General features: G+C 50.2%; 1 protein-coding gene across 2 annotated transcripts in view; it reads left to right on the top strand.

Annotated features, from left to right (window-relative positions):
• The window catches only part of LOC135187953 (ubiquitin-conjugating enzyme E2 E2), a 293,818-nt gene that overhangs the window by 233,985 nt on the left and 45,506 nt on the right, over positions 1-14,327 (top strand). The gene's annotated exons all lie outside the window — the stretch shown is intronic.

Below are 14,327 nucleotides of genomic sequence, written 5' to 3'. Positions count from 1 at the left end.
AAAAACTTCCTCCTCACATCCAGCCTGAACCTACCCATCTTCAGCTGCGCTCCATTCCCTCTAGTCCTCACACTCCCTGATACCCCAGCTTTTTTCTAGGCCCCTGTGCTAGTTTGAAGCAGGCTGGAATGTTTTGGTGAAGAGAACTAGATAATAGGCTGTGAAAAGGAAAACAGTTGTGTCTCCTTCCCTCATCAGTCTTGCTGAGAGCTCTGGCAACAAGAAGGGTAAACATTAGATAACATTCTCCATTTTGTTCTCACTCTGCCTTTGTCTTCAGACCGAGCCACATCTCCCTAACCTCACTGCCACTAACCTTCCTTCTTAACCTCTTGGCTGCACCTCTATTCTTTCTCAGGACTGGGGTAAGGTTGAGAGGGGCAGGGGGAAGGTGCAGGGGTGGCTGAGAGCCCCTCCTGGGGACTCAGGTTTCTGGGAGGGGAGTTGTGTTTCTGTATTACTTTTTCTTTGTATATAACTGTATATATTGTAAATAGCTGCTTGTATATTGTGCTGCTGTAAAATAAATAGCTTCATTTATATTCCAGGAGCCCTTCTGAGTTAGCTGGGGCAAATTCAAAGTGGAGGGGGGCAGGTTAATGCCCAAACCATCACAGCCCCCTTCAGAGACTGAAAGGCCACAGTAAGGTCAGCTCGGAGCCTCCTCTTCTCCAGACTGAACATTCCCAACTCTTTCAGTGTCTCCTCATAGCAGAGCTGCTGCAGCCCTCTGAGCATCCTTGTGGCCCTTCTCTAGACACACTCCAGCATCTCCACATCCTCCTTGTAAGGAGGGCTCCAGAACTGGATGCAGTACTCCAGGTGGGGTCTCAGCAGAGCCGAGTAGACAAGGAGAATCACCTCTCTTGACCTGCTGGCCACACTTCTCCTGATGCAGCCCAGGATCTGGTTGGCTCTCTGGGCTGCAAGTGCACACTGCTGGCTCATGTTGATCTTTTTGTCCATCAGTACCCTCAAGTCCTTGGCTCTGCTCTCCTCAGACCCCACCTGCAGTCCTGGGGGCAGTTCTGCAGCCCCCAGCACAAGAACATGGAACTGTTTGAGCCAGTCCAGAGGAGGCCACCAGGATGCTGAGAGGTCTGCAGCAGCTCTGCTCTGAGGACAGGCTACAAGAGTTGGGGCTCTGCAGCCTGGAGAGGAGAAGGCTTTGAGGAGGCCTTAGAGTGGGCTTCCAGTATCTGAAGGGGACCTACAGGAAGGCTGGGGAGGGACTACTGACAAGGTCTTGTAATGCCAGGACAAGGGGGAATGGGTTTAAGCAGGCAGAGGGGAGATTGAAACTGGCTGTTAGGAAAGGGTTGTTTGCAGTGAGGGTGGTGAGACACTGGCACAGGTTGCCCAGGGAGGCTGTGGCTGCTCCCTGCCTGGAGGTGTTCAAGGCCAGGTTGGCTGAGGCCTTGAGTGACCTGTTCTAGTGGGAGGTGTCCCTGCCTGTGGCAGGGGGTTGGAACTGGCTGAGCTTTGAGGTCCCTTCCAACCTGAACCATTCTATGATTCTATGATTTTCCTTCCTTCTGGTACATTTATGAGAGGGCTGCTATGCCATGTTGGTCTGTAGCAGAAGGATATCACATTAAAGAGAGAACAGCTGATTCCTATTTTACAGTGGAATTGAAAGAGAAGTGTCTATAAATAATATTTTAATGCCACAGTAGTAATGGTTTTGGTACTTAACACTGATCAGGGAGATTTGAATTCAAAGTTCTTATCTGTAAATTGGGCTTTCCCAGGCAGCGAGGTAAGGATGGGTCAGTAGAGCAGTATTTGCTGGGCAGTGAGTGGCTGGAGAGCAGCCCTGAGCAGAGGGACATGGGGGTGCTGGTGGATGAGAAGCTCAACAGGAGCCAGCAGTGTGCACTTGCAGCCCAGAAAGCCAAGCAGAGCCTGGGCTGCAGCAGCAGAAGTGTGGCCAGCAGGGCCAGGGAGGTGATTCTGCCCCTCTGCTCTGCTGAGACCCCAGCTGAAGTAATGCATCCAGTCTGGAGTCCCTGGGACAAGAGGGCTGTGGAGATGCTGGAGTGTGTCCAGAGCAGGGCCAGGAGGATGCTCAGAGGCTGCAGCAGCTCTGCTGTGAGGACAGACTGAAAGAGTTGGGGCTGTGACAGGACTGGGGGTAATGGAGCAAAGCTGGAGGTGGGAAGATTGAGACCAGATGTGAGGAGGAAGTTGTTGAGCAGGAGAGTGGTGAGAGGCTGGAATGGGTTGCCCAGGGAGGTGGTTGAGGCCCTATGGCTGGAGGTGTTTGAGGCCAGGCTGGCAGAGGCTGTGGGCAGCCTGCTCTAGGGTAGGGTGTCCTGGGCATGGCAGGGGGGTTGGGACTGGCTGCTCCTTGTGGTCCCTTCCAGCCTGACTGATTCTATGAGTCTGTGATTCTGTTGGAGATGGTCTCACTTTGTTTCCCACTCTTAGCATCCCAGTTTAGGGAAGCTCTGCAGTCAGTGACAGGTCACAGTGAGGCTGTACAGAGATTGCTGCCTGCACATTTTCTGGTTACATAGCAAAGAAAGAATTTGAAACTGTAAAGTTTCTCCTCTAGTTAGTTAAAGCTTTGGGCACTGCTGTCCTGTTTTTCCTGCCCAAGCCAGTCCAGGCTTCTTATATCCCATGCAAGGTCTGTCTCAGCAATCTCTTTTCTTTACTTCTTTGCTGCACTTAAGCTGTTTGTAATAGCTGCAATCAAGGGTTGCATTCAGCTCCCCCAGCTAATGAGAGTATGACATGGATTTACTTAGTGTAAAATAGAGCTGTAAGTTCTCTCTGAGATCCAAACTGGTACTGAACTAGACCTGAAATACAGGTTGGAATGGTATCTTCTGTCCTTGGTGCTGCAGAGTCTGTGGAGTCTTGAGGCAATATCTGCAGTAGTCATCCTTTTAAAACAGAAGGTGAAGGTCCAGTTTGCTGTTTCACCGTGAAGGAAAGACTTCTTCAGTTCACACTTTGCCCACTCTTACTCTGAGACACACATAAGGCACTGCTTATTACCGAGATACCGAGTGAAGAGATGCTTCTTGCCTTGCTTTGCAGCAGAGTTTTCTGCCTGCATTTACCTCGGTGCCAGTTGTCATTGTAAGAAATGTGTGTGTACAAATCACACAGAAAGGTGCTGCCTGGTAGAGGATGAGAGAAATGATGATGCCATATTTGTTACTGAAAGGCCAGTGCTTTGGGTGAAGAGAAGGAGAAGATAATGAGTACATGTGCACAGTGGACCAGTGTCAGATACAACTGCTGTGTCCTGAGCCTATTTTGTACATGTGGTTTCTTATTCTACTCAGCCTCTATAAATGACCTCTATTTTCACTCCTGCTGTAGGATCTCTCAAACTGCTGCTATTTCATTACATCTATTTTCCAAGCCCTATGAAGCTGATTCATAGGTTAAAAGTAGTTTGGGAAATCCCTCGAACGAAGCAGTGGGGGAAGGTGAGTGCTTGTCACAAGGTAAATGCTGCCAATCAGTACTGCTGGGGACTAATGGCTAAGTCAGTTCATGTGCTAATCTCTGACTTAGCTTGACTTCAGTAAAGCATTTGACACTGTCTCTCGCAGCTCAGCTGAGGAACTGTGGTCTGGATCTTTGAGTAGTGAGGTGGATTGTGGAATGGTTGAAGGGAAGAAGTCAACATAGTTGTGGTCAATGGGACAGAGTCTAACTGGAGGCCTGTGACTAGTGGAGTCCCTCAGGGGTCAGTACTGGGACCAATACTATTCAATATATTCATCGATGACCTGGCTGAGGGCACAGAGTGCACTGTCAGCAAGTTTGCTGTTGGCACCAAACTGGGTGCAGTGGCTGCTGTGCTGCCATTCAGCACGACCTAGACAGGCTGGAGGGGTGGGCAGGGAGAAATGTAGTAAAATACAACAAGGCCAAGTGTAGAGTCTTGTGTCTGGGAAAGAACTCCATGGACCCGTGCAGGTTGGAGAGCAGCTCTGGGGAAAAGGATCTGGGAGTCCTGGTGGACAACAGGATGACCATGAGCCAGCAATGTGTCCTTGTGGCCAAGAAGGCCAATGGTACCCTGGGGTGCATTAGAAGGGATGTGCTTATTAGGTCAAGAGAGATTCTCCTCCCACTCTGCTCTGCCCTGGTGGGGCACCTGAAATGTAGCGCCCAGTTCTGGGCCCCTCAGTTCAAGAAGGACAGGTTACTGCTTGAAGGAGTCCAGCACAGGCACAAAGATGATCTCCCTTATGAGGAAAGGCTTAGAGCTGGGGCTCCATAGCTTGGAGAGAGACTGAGTGCTCTCTTCAATGTTCATAACTACATGAAGAGTGCCAGGAGGATGGAGCCAGGCTCTTCTCAGTGGTGCCCAAGGATAGAATGAGAGGCAGGGGGTGCAAGCTGGAGCACAGGAGCTTCTGCCTAAAGGCAAGGAAAGTCTTCTTCACTGTGAGGGTGGCAAAACACTGGAACAGGCTGCTCAGAGAGGTTGTGGAGTCTGGACACATTCAAAACTCTCCTGAATGTGTTCCTGTGTGATCTGCTCTAGGTGATGCTCTGGCAGGGGGATCAGCCTAGATGATCGTTCAAGGTCCCCTACAGCCCCTAAAGTTGAGTGATTCTGTGAAAAGAAAGGTAGTGAGTACACAGAGCTTACCACAGCCTGATGCTGGCTGTTTGTGTCACTGCATGTTGGCTTCTGTCATCACAGGACGTGTGATATTTGGTGCTGTTCTCAAAGGCATGGATCCTAGGGCTATTGGAACAGATCACCTGAGATTTTTTTTCTGAGTACAGTCCCTCTCCTCATGGCTCTGTCATCTGGAAAAATCTAGAGAGGCTGTGGAATGTGCTTGACACCATCTGCCACAGGCAGCTCCTGGCACAGCTGGCAGCTCCTGGCTTGGACAGGTTCACTCTGAAATGGGTCAGGAGCTGGCTGGATGGCCTGGCCCAGAGAGTGGTGGTGAATGGTGCCACATCTAGCTGGCAGCTGGCACTGGTGGTGTGCCCCAGGGTTCAGTGTTGGGCACAGTCCTGTTCAATAACTTTATTCACCTGGACAGGGGATTGAGTCCAGCATCAGTGAGTTTGCAGATGACACCAAGCTAGGAGCAGGTGTTGATCTGTTGGAGGATAGGAGAGCCCTGCAGAGGGTCCTGGCCAGGCTGGATGGGTGGGCAGAGGCCAATGGGATGACACTGAACAAGGCCCAGTGCAGGGTTCTGCACTTTGGCCACAACAACCCCAAGCAGCACTACAGACTGGGGACAGAGTGGCTGAGAGCAGCCAGGCAGAGAGGGAGCTGGGGGTGCTGGGAGGGAGGAGCTGAAGATGAGGAGAGGCTGAGGGAGCTGGGGGTGAGCAGCAGGGAGAAGAGGAGGCTCAGGGCAGACCTCATTGCTGTCTACAACTACCTGAAGGGAGGCTGTAGCCAGGTGGGGTTGGGCTCTGCTGCCAGGCAACCAGCAAGTCTCAAGTTGTGCCAGGGCAGGTCTAGGCTGGATGTTGCTAGGAAGTTGTCGTCAGAGAGAGTGATTGGCATTGGAATGGGCTGCCCAGGGAGGTGGTGGAGTTGCTGTCCCTGGAGGTGTTGAAGCCAATCCTGGCTGGGGCACTTAGTGCCATGGTCTGGTGATTGTCTAGGGCTGGGTGCTAGGTTGGCCTGAATGCTCTTGGAGGTCTCTTCCAACCTGTTTGATTCTATGGTTCTACTGAGAAAGACATAAAATGTATTCCTGAGTGTTCTCAATATTACCTCTCTGTAAGTACATAACAGAAAGGGTCTCATTCACATTTTTTATCATGATCAAGTTCATACATCACTCCTGAGATTTCTCTGCTCCATTTTCATCTCTTTTTTTACTCTGAAGTAAGAAAACATTTAAATGAATACTGTCAAAATGGATTGTCCAATACTGTGCCCGTGTGAGCCCTGGGAAGAAACAGAAGCTCTGTTTCCCAGATGCAATTACCTGACCCAGCCTGAGGTTTGGAAGGTAAATGCCCCTGGCACATAACAGAGTTACTGCCAAAAGCACTAATCCAAACTGATTTTAAAATCAAATCTGCAGAAAGATTTCCACAGTCCCTTTCCCCCAGATGTTTTCATGCACTCTGTGTGTGTTGCACATGGATGTTGGGAAGGCTGAAATAATATTTAAAGCACAAGGAATGCATTGGAAGTGGCTTCTGAATACTTGCTGTTGCCTTCTTGTCGTTGCAGTCGACATGTTTGTGGTCTAAGCATTCTCTGGTTTGGGTTGTACAAAGCTCTCAGTGTTCTCCAAAGATGCAGGCTGCTTCCATAAACACTCTGGATGCCTGTGCTGATCATTGGGCACTCTACTGCATATTGGAAGACATGAATTAAAATATCATTTAATGTCTAAGAGCACATTTGCACCTGAAGGAAAGTTGTTTGTGAGGCAGTTTAACACATTTAAGTAGTTTGCATTTGTTCTTCTTGACGTTTCCCTTGTTCTTTGACATAGTCCCCCACAACACCCTTCTCTCTCAGATGGAGAGGTACAGATTTCATGGGTGGACTGTCCAGTGGATAAGGAACTGGTCAGAAGATCACATCTGAAGCGTGGTGATCAGTGGTTCAATGGGCAGATGGAGATAGGTGACAAGTGGTGTCCCTCAAGGGTCTGTATTTGGACCAAGGCTGTTCAATATCTTCGTCAATGATATTGGCAGTGAGATTGTGTGCACCCTCAGCAAGCTTGCAGGTGATGCCAAGCTGTGGTGTGGTTGATAAGTCTGAAGGAGGAGATGCCATGCAGAGGGACCTGGAGAGGCTGGAGGAGTGGGCTGAGGTTCAATAAGGCAAAGTGTAAGGGACAATCCTAGATATCAGTACAGGCTGGGGGATGATGAGATTGAGAGCAGTCCTGCAGAAAAGGACTTGGTGAATGAGAAACTGAGGTTCTTGCTAGAGAGAGTGATTGGCATTGGAATGCACTGCCCAGGGAGGTGGTGGAGTCACCATCCCTGGAGGTATCACAGTATCACAGTATTACCAAGGTTGGAAGAGACCTCACAGATCATCAAGTCCAACCCTTTACCACAGAGCTCAAGGCCAGACCATGGCACCAAGTGCCACGTCCAATCCTGCCTTGAACAGCTCCAGGGACGGCGACTCCACCACCTCCCCGGGCAGCCCATTCCAGTGTCCAATGACTCTCTCAGGGAAGAACTTTCTCCTCACCTCCAGCCTAAATCTCCCCTGGTGCAGCCTGAGGCTGTGTCCGCTTGTTCTGGTGCTGGCCACCTGAGAGAAGAGAGCAACCTCCTCCTGGCCACAACCACCCCTCAGGTAGCTGTAGACAGCAATAAGGTCTCCCCTGAGCCTCCTCTTCTCCAGGCTAACCAATCCCAGCTCCCTCAGCCTCTCCTCGTAGGGCTGTGCTCAAGTCCTCTCCCCAGCCTCATTGCCCTTCTCTGGACACGCTCAAGCATCTCAATGTCCCTCCTAAACTGGGGGGCCCAGAACTGAACACAGTTCAAGACTGGATGAGTCACTTAGTACCATGGTCTGGTTGACTGGACAGGGCTGGGTGCCAGGTTAGACTGGATGATCTTGGAGGTCTCTTCCAACCTGGTTGCTTCTATGATTCTATGAGCAGACAGTATGTGTTATGATCAATATCATGAGAGGAGATGAATATTAATTTTCCCATATTAATATTAATTATGATGTATTAATATTAACAATTTCACTGAATCACAGGGGACACAGTCTGGAGTTGTGCCAGAGGAGGTCTAGGCTGGATGTTAGGAGGAAGTTGTTGTCAGAGAGAGTGATTGGCATTGGAATGGGCTGCCCAGGGAGGTGGTGAATTTGCCATCCCTGGAGGTGTTGAAGCCAAGCCTGGCTGGGGCACTTAGTGACATGGTCTAGTTGACTGGACAGAGCTTGGTGCCAGGTTGGGCTGGATGATCTTGGAAGTCTCCTCCAACCTGGTTGATTTGATGATTCTAAATTTGTTTGGGTTCTGAGTTGACATCAAGTATTTACACAAAGGGCATTTCTAACCACAGAATTTAGCAGTTTAAACACTCAGAACCTGGAAAATAGGAACGCTGCAAACAGGACAATTCTAACCAGGCAACAGCCATTGGCAGCTATGGTCACAAGGCAGAGCAAACACACTTGTGCAGTGAGGAGCCCAAGGTAGCCCACATACTCAGGACATGCTGTTTTCCTGGCTGTGTTTGCTGCAGAAAGATGCTTCCAAAAACCACAGCTGTAATCCTGAGGCAAAAATACCAAATATTCCAAGGTGGAGGGAAGGAGAGGAAAACTGAGTCTCTGTAAGCTGCTGCTGCTCTGCCTCTCTGCCTGGTAGCTGCTGTGAATAGCTTTTCTGCAGGCAGGAATTCAGTTAATGAGCCCCACATGGGGTAAGTCCCGGGGGAGGCACAGAGGGCATCACCCTAACATTCCAGTCCAAGAAAGGCTGGAGAAAGGCTGGAGAAAGGCAAGCTTTTCAAACCATTCCCTATTAAATACAGGTTTTCAGAATCAAACTGGCCAATGGGCACAGGCATCAGAAGTCTGGGGCAATAAATTCCAAGTGCCATGCCAGGTGTGAGCTCTACATGCATTCCCAAAATGGACTTGAGCCACACACCTGACCATGGTGCTGGGCTCCTGCCCCCCAGGGCAGCCCTACTGGAGCCAACTCCCCATTGTTTTGTCTGCTCTTCAACTCAAATCCTGGAACCTACAAGGGCAAGAGGAGAGGCAGTGGCCAAACTAGTCCAGCAGGATTCATGCCCTGCCTGGACAGTGTGCACTTGCAGCCTAGAAGGCCATTCACATCTTGGGCTGCATCAAAAGAAGTGTGGCCAGCATGTCCAGAGAGGTGGTTCTGCCACTTTGTTCTGCTCTGGTGGGACCTCACCTGGACTACTGCATCCAGGTCCGGAGCCCTCAATATAGGAAGGATGTGGACCTAATGGAGCAGGTCCAGAGGAGGGCCACAAAAGCGATCAGGAGGCTGGAACACCTCTGCTAGGAGGACAGGCTGAAGGAGCTGGAGTTGTTCATCCTGGAGAAGAGGAGGCTCCAGGGTGACCTAACAGCAGCCTTCCAGCACCCAAAGAGGGCCTACAAGAAGGGTGGAAAGGGACTGTTTATGAAGGCCTGCAGTGATAGCACAAGGGGAAATGTGTGGAGAGATTTTTGCTAACAGGACATGAAATGATAAATATGAGCACCCATGCTGGGAAGTGTCCTTGAGTCCATCTTGGGCATAAGATACCAGGCGGTAAGTGATAGCATTCCACATGCAGCTGCAGGGGGCAGGGTTGGCCAGCCCAGGGCTGCCCCCATAGATTGTTATGGTGATGTCAGCTCTGTGTGCCATGCCAGTAGCCCTGGACCAACCGTGAGCTATCCAGATGCAGCAATCCTAGACTCAGCGAGCTGTGCACGCCGCTGCCGAGAGCATAAACCTCACTGTAAGGCGGCAGTAAAGCGGGGAATGGCCATCTGACCATGCTGGTGAGCCAGGAGTCCTTTGAGCCCAGGTGCAACGCTGCCAGAAATGGGTTAGAATCATAGAATCAACCAGGTTGGAAGAGACCTCCAAGCTCATCCAGTCCAACCTAGCACCCAGCCCTATCCACTCAACCAGACCATGGCACTAAGTGCCCCAGCCAGGCTTTGCTTCAACACCTCCAGGGACAGTGACTCCACCACCTCCCTGGGCAGCCCATTCCAATGCCAATCACTCTCTCTGACAACAACTTCCTCCTAAATTCCAGCCTATACTTTCCCTGGCACAACTTGAGACTGTGTCCCCTTGTTCTGTTGCTGGGTGCCTGGGAGAAGAGGCCACCCCCCACCTGGCTACAACCTCCCTTCAGGTAGTTGTAGACATCAATGAGGTCACCTCTGAGCCTCCTCCTCTCCAGGCTGCACACCCCCAGCTCCCTCAGCCTCTCCTCATAGGGTTTGTGTTCCAGGCCACTCACCAGCTTTGTTGCCCTTCTCTGGACACCTTCCAGCACCTCAACATCTCTCTTGAATTGAAATTAGACAAGAGTAGATTTAGATGGGATCTTAGGAACAAGCTCGTTCTCATGAGGGTGGTGGTGGAACACTCAAACAGGCTGCCCAGAGGGGTAGTTGAGGCCAAGTACCTGGAGATATTCAAGATCAGGCTCCACAAGGCTCTGGGCAACCTGATCCAGTGAAGGATGTCCCTGCTCATGGCAGGAGAGGTTGGACTGCATGACCTTTGCAGGTCTCTTCCAACACAAACCATTTTATGATTCTATTATTCTAAATGGTTCTTTGTTGCAGAGCAGCCTGATTCCAGCTCAGGTGTTGCAACACCCCTGATCAGCTTGCCACGGGAAACGTGGTCAAGGCCCTCACAGATCAACGTGAATTATGCCAGAGACCTTTATTGATCATTTTGGCTCTCAATAAATACCCTCAGGGCATAGTTAGTCAAGGAGAACCCACTCCATCAGCATAAACCATGCCTTGTTTTCCTCATTAACAAGGTGTCTGTTATCTGTCCCTTCTGAGATAAGGCAGCCAGCAGCTGCTGGGAGCCAAGCTCAGCACCCGCCGGTTATTAGCCTTCTTCACTCTGCATTCCCACAGTTCTGCCATTTTCCCACCTTGACTTTATGGTATAAATAAAACAAAACCATTTGTTCTTGCAGGTTACATTGAGATAAAGAGAAAGATCTGTCCAAAACTTTCATTTCTATTTATTGCTTCACTTTTTATACCTCTGTAGCCTCCAATGCTACATCATCTTATGATTTTAAACTTTTATCACAATTCAAGAGAGATGTTGAGACACTGGAACATGTGCAGAGCAGGGCAGCAAGGCTGGGGAGGGGCCTGGAGCACAGCCCTGTGAGAAGAGGCTGAGGGAGCTGGGGGTGTGCAGCCTGCAGAAGAGGAGGCTCAGGGCAGACCTCATTGCTGTCTGCAGCTGCCTGCAGGGAGGCTGTAGCCAGGTGGGGTTGGGCTCTTCTGCCAGGCAAGCAGCAACAGAAGAAGGGGACACAGCCTCAAGCTGTGCCCGGGGAGGTCTAGGCTGGATGTTAGGATGAAGTTGTTGTCAGAGAGAGTGATTGGCATTGGAATGGGCTGCCCAGGGAGGTGGTGGAGTTGCCGTGCCTGGAGGTGTTGAAGCCAAGCCTGGCTGGGGCACTTAGTGCCATGGTCTGGTTGGTTGGGCAGGGCTGGGTGCTAGGTTGGGCTGGATGATCTTGGAGGTCTCTTCCAACCTGCTTGATTCTATGATTCTTTACATCTCTGCTATGAAGACAGGCAGAGAGAAGTGTGGCTCTTCAGCCTAGAGAAGAGGAGACCTTATAGTGGCCTTCCAGTATCTGAAGGGGACCTACAGAAAGACTGGGAAGGGACTACTGACAAGGTCTTCTAAGGACAGGATGAGGGGGAATGGGTTTAAAGTGGCAGAGGGGAGATTTAAACTAGCTGTTAGGAAAGGGTTGCTTGCAGTGAGGGTGGTGAGACACTGGCACAGGTTGCCCAGGGAGGTTGTGGCTGCTCCCTGCCTGGAGGTGTTCAAGACCAGGTTGGATGAGGCCTTGAGTGACCTGTTCTAGTGGGAGGTGTCCCTGCCTATGGCAGGGGGTTGGAACTGGCTGAGCTTTGAGATCACTTCCAGCCTAAACCATTCTATGGTTCTTATTCTGCTGTGTGGTCCACATCACTTTTCTAGTTTTGTGTAGCCTAGCTTCAGGTTTCCCTTCCAGGCTGACACCAAGCAGAGTTCCTGCTTCATGTCCCTAGTTTCCTTTTCGTCTGTCCTTCCCTGTCAGCATCTCTCTAAAGATGAGGCACAGCACAATACCATTTTTAAGTATTTGTTCACCATGGAGTAAGTCAGAGTACAGTTTGCTGTCATTGGTATTCATTGTGTCCCCCTTTGACACCAGACTGTTTCATTCCTTCAGCTTAGTCTCATGCCTTGAAATTGGCCTCCATACTCCCTGAGCCAAAGGTCAGTGACCCTTTCAGCTCTGCTTTCCCTTCAAATCTGTGGCACTTGGCTTCACTCACAAGTGCAGCACAGTCGTGCAAAAGAGGGAGCTGTTCTTCCCCAGAGCACTTGACGTGAGTGCTGCAGCCTGAGCAGCCATCCCAGTTTGTCTCCAATTTATCTCTACAACCAGACAGCACAACGTTTAGAACAGCTCATCTGAGAACTGACAAATTAGCTTCAACTTTCTGGGAGGCTCTAATCAACTAAAAACATTTCCTCTCCTCCACTGTAAGGAAGCTTCTGTAGCAGTGAAGGAATGAGCTGAGCACCCAGTGGGCTGAGTCAGCAAGAAAGCAGCCAGCCTGCAGAACTGCAGTTCTCTCTTCAGCTGCATCCTGGGTTTAAGAGATGCCAGGCAGCAGGAATGAATGGAACAGACAATGCAAGGCATAAATGCAGAGGTGATCTCACCTTCTACTAAAGGCCAGATGCTGCTGCAGCTTCAGTCTTGGTCACAAGGTGAGGTTGCACTTCAGTCCCAAAATACAGCATCTCCTTTGTAGTGCAGTGGGCTGAAGAATAGAGAAAGCTGTGCCCTGTTCAGAGCAGCCACTTAAAGAAATGAATACAAATACTTAGATGGCCTGCCAGGGAAGTAGCCTTAGCCTCCCCTAGTGCCTTAATGACTCCTCAGCATTTTTAGAGATCCCTCTGCCATTTTATTTTCCTACTAACTCTCTTACTTTCATCCATAACGGATTCCGATAGGTCAGCCCTGGGCTTTAACAGCCAAAAGCTCTCTCATGCTCTGCCTCTTTCTTTGGGGTGTTGACTTAGAGATGCAGCTATGCATGGATAGATGTAGGCTGGATGTTAGGAGGAAGTTGTTGGCAGAGAGAGTGATTGGCATTGGAATGGGCTGCCCAGGGAGGTGGTGGAGTCACTGTCCTGGAGATGTTGAAGCCAAGCCTGGCTGGGGCACTCAGTGCCATGGTCTGGTTGCTTGGCCAGGGCTGGGTACTAGGTTGGACTGGATGAGCTTGGAGGTCTCTTCCAACCTGCTTGATTCTATGATTCTACTGAGAAAGACATAAAACATATTCCTGAGTGTCCACAGGATTACCTCCCTGTCAGTACCCTGCAAGCAGATAGGGTCTCACTCACATATAGATGTGCATGTGAATAGAGGTAGCACAGCCTGGTCTGGCAGAAAGAACTTCAGCTTCAGCTCAGTTTCTGTCCTCAGTGCACGTAAGAAGTCAGTGAATTTCTTGTGCAAGCATGCAAATGTCTGCTCTGAGATGCTTTAAAGAGTGCCTGTCACTACAAATGAGCAGTTCCTCTCGGTGCACGGTGTAGTTACTGAAGGCAAGCAGTGATTTCACTCTCCTGCATGCTCTCCCTCCAGAGCCAGGAGCCTTCACAACCCAGGAAGCCCTAGCAGTTTGTGTCATAGAGGTGTTGTGGTGGATTAAGGAACTCCCCTGAAGTGTTTGACCAGCTCAGATGGGTTGGCAGTAAGATGAATCTCTCTTTACAGCAAAGCTAAATTTACAAGCATGTGTACAGAATATGTTTACAAAGATTTACAGTTAGATACAAATTAGAAATGATACAGAAATCCAGACTCCCTCCTGGACAAAGAAACTGCCCAGAAGGGACAAAAAGCCTCTCTCTGTCTCTCTCCCTCTCTTTCCTGGACAGAAAACAAACCCAGCAAAGCTGACTTGGTGTCTGTTAGTGGAAGGTACTAGAGCAGAGCAAAGGAGAGGTGGAAGGAGCAAGGGTCCCAGAGCACAGGGGACAGGCTGCTTGCATTTTAGCTTTTTACCCCTTCTGGCAAACCAGTGAGTGAATGAGACTTTATCACTGTTGTAAATTTAAATAGGAGATTTAGTGGAGTCCCTCAGAGGTCAGCACTGGGACCACTGTTATTCAGTGTGTTCATTAATGACCTGGATGAGGGCACAGAGTGCACTGTCAGCAAGTTTGCTCCAAGCTGGGTGGAGTGGCTGCCACAGCAGAGTTGTGCTGCTGTTCAGAGACTTGGACAGGCTGAGAGCTGGGCTGGGAGAAACTGAATGAAGGTCAACAAGGGCAAGTGTAGAGTTGTGCACCTGGGGAAGAGCAACCCCAGGGATCAGTATAGGTTGGGGACTGACCTGCTAGAGAGCAGCGAAGAAAAGACTTGGGAGTGCTGATGGATGGAAGGATGGACATGAGCCAACAGTGTGCTCTTGTGGCCAGAAGGCCAATGCCATCCTGGGGTGCATTAGAAGGGCTGTGATTAGCAGGTCAATAGAGCTTCTCCTGCCCCTCTCCTCTGCCCTGGTGAGGCCTCATCTGGAGTATTGCGTCCAGTTCTGGGGCCCC

Source organism: Pogoniulus pusillus, chromosome 28, assembly GCF_015220805.1.
Source record: "Pogoniulus pusillus isolate bPogPus1 chromosome 28, bPogPus1.pri, whole genome shotgun sequence".
Taxonomy (NCBI): domain Eukaryota; kingdom Metazoa; phylum Chordata; class Aves; order Piciformes; family Lybiidae; genus Pogoniulus; species Pogoniulus pusillus.
The sequence above is the reverse complement of the archived record's forward strand: the minus strand, read 5'-3'. Positions and strand labels throughout refer to the sequence as shown.